Below are 2,500 nucleotides of genomic sequence, written 5' to 3'. Positions count from 1 at the left end.
TGTCTGTCTGTCTGTTTGTCAAGGGGAGGAAAAGGTGGCGGTGGTGGTGGTGAGGGTGGAGCTTTACGCTCAGGAGGGGAGACTTTCTTTCAGAGGTGCCAATTAATCTGCAGCAGAAAGTCATCCCCCCCCCGACCGGGATTCGAAGCCCGGTCCTGACCACGAGACCACCGGGGAGAGTTGCCTCAAGTCCCTGAGGGACCTGGACACGAGGCCGAGGACACACGCACGCCTGCTGCACTGGCAGCAGCGACCAACAGGGGGCTGACCGGCTGATCCTTCCCTTTCACAGGCAGGCTTTTGGCCCTCGCTCAAACGACAAAGGTGTTCAGAAGGAAGTCCTGGGGGGAAGGCATGGAGGGACGGACACAGGGAAGTCCGCACAAAACAGGTCCCCTGGAACCTCTGACCCAGAAAACCGGGTTCCTGGTGAAAGCAGTCCTGCCCCGCCCTGCCATTAACATGACAATGGACAGGGCCCGGACCAGGCGCAGCGGACGGTAGCGAGCAGTCGGAGGGTGAAAATCCGCCAGTGGGTGAAAAGGAGAGCCGTGCGGTGAGAGGAGGCGGAAAGCGGTTCGCAGACTTTCGCTGTACCTCCGGCGGGCAGCGCCGCACCTCCGAGCGCTCGGTACCGTCCGCTGCGCCTCGTCCTGCCGCACGCGACGAGCCGTCCCCGGAGGAAATCGGCCTCGGCCTTCCTGAGATATCAGTCTCCAGGTGGGACAGAAAAACCGGGGGCCCCCGGCTCGCTTTCGGCGGCCCGCTAGTCGACTTCCCGTCGTGCGAACGCGATCCTTCCGGTACCCTTCGGTGCCCCTTGCCCGACTCTAGCTCCGGTGGTAAAGCGGAGTCGGTCGGTCTGACGGCCGCCGAGTTAGCAGGCGGAAAGCGGTTTGCAGCCTTTCGCTGTACCTCCGGCGGGCAGCGCCGCACCTCCGAGCGCTCGGTACCGTCCGCTGCGCCTCGTCCTGCCGCACGCGACGAGCCGTCCCCGGAGGAAATCGGCCTCGGCCCTCCTGAGATATCAGCCTCCATACGGGCGTCACAAATCAGTGGACATGGTCAGCTGCAAAGCAGTGTCATTACAACCTTTCATAAACGACAGGGCAGCACTGCACTGCACTGCACTGCACCCCACACTACATCACACTTGCCTGCCTGCCTGCCAGCCTGCCGCTGCCTACTCTCACCAGCGGACCAAAGTGAGGATAACACCCCGAAGCAAGCATCTCCCTTGCCGCCCACCAGCCCACACCAATCCCCTTGCCTGCCTCCCACAAATTCCACCAGCGAGGCAAAGTGAAAATCAACCCCCAAAAAACGCACTCCACACCGGCCATCGCCCGCTATACACCCCCCCTGGGGTGAATATTAAGCCCGAGAACACCGACTGTAACCAACCGCAGTGAAAAGTTGAAGTGGCAACTCATTAACCAGATTTACACTTGGCAACTCATAAACCAAATGAACAAAAAATCTGGTTAATGAGTTGCCCAAAATAAATCTGGTTAATGAGTTGCCACTTCAACTTTTCACTGCGGTTGGTTACAGTCGGTGTTCTCGGGCTTAATATTCACCCCGGGGGGGGGGGGTGGGTGATTCTGGGGGTAGTGTCCGGGAGGGTGAGCCTTTTATTCGGCAGGAGGCGTGTGGGGAAATCATCAACCTGTCAGACGATGAGTTGTCACAAATGCCATTGCTTAATGAAAGCTGCGCTCCCGAACTGGACTGACTGTCTGTCTGTCTGTCTGTCTGTCCGTTTGTCAAGGGGAGGAAAAGGCGGTGGTGGTGGTGGTGAGGGTGGAGCTTTACGCTCAGGAGGGGAGACTTTCCTTCATGCCAATTAATCTGCAGCAGAAAGTCATCCCCCCCCGACTGGGATTCGAAGCCCGGTCCTGACCACGAGACCACCGGGGAGAGCTGCCTCAAGTCCCTGAGGGACCTGGACACGAGGCCGAGGACACACGCACGCCTGCTGCACTGGCAGCAGCGACCAGCAGGGGGCTGACCGGCTGATCCTTCCCTTTCACAGGCAGGCTTTTGGCCCTCGCTGAAACGACAAAGGTGTTCAGAAGGAAGTCCTGGGGAGGAGGGAGGGAGGCAGGGAAATCAGCACAAAGCAGGTCCCCTGGAATCTCACACCTGCGTCCCAGAAAACAGGTCTCCTGGTCAAAGCAGTCCTGCCCCGTCCTGCCATTAACGTGACAATGGACAGGGCCCGGCAGCTTGAGACACATCTTTTTTTCAATATGCAAGTTCTTTTTAAAAAGGTTTCCTTCCACAGCAGCTCTGAGTAAGAGTGAGAGAGAGAGAGAGAGAGAGAGAGACTGACACTGACACTGACACTGACACACACACACACACACACACACCGTCTCCCATCCGATTGGTGGACTATGGGATTGAAAATCGAACTTTGAGTTTCAATGCAGGGGGGAGAGCGCGAACGCAGCCCCTCCCAACTACCACACGCGCGTTGTTGTTGTTGTAATATAGA

This window comes from Heptranchias perlo, unplaced genomic scaffold (assembly GCF_035084215.1).
Source record: "Heptranchias perlo isolate sHepPer1 unplaced genomic scaffold, sHepPer1.hap1 HAP1_SCAFFOLD_296, whole genome shotgun sequence".
NCBI lineage: Eukaryota > Metazoa > Chordata > Chondrichthyes > Hexanchiformes > Hexanchidae > Heptranchias > Heptranchias perlo.
The sequence above is the reverse complement of the archived record's forward strand: the minus strand, read 5'-3'. Positions refer to the sequence as shown.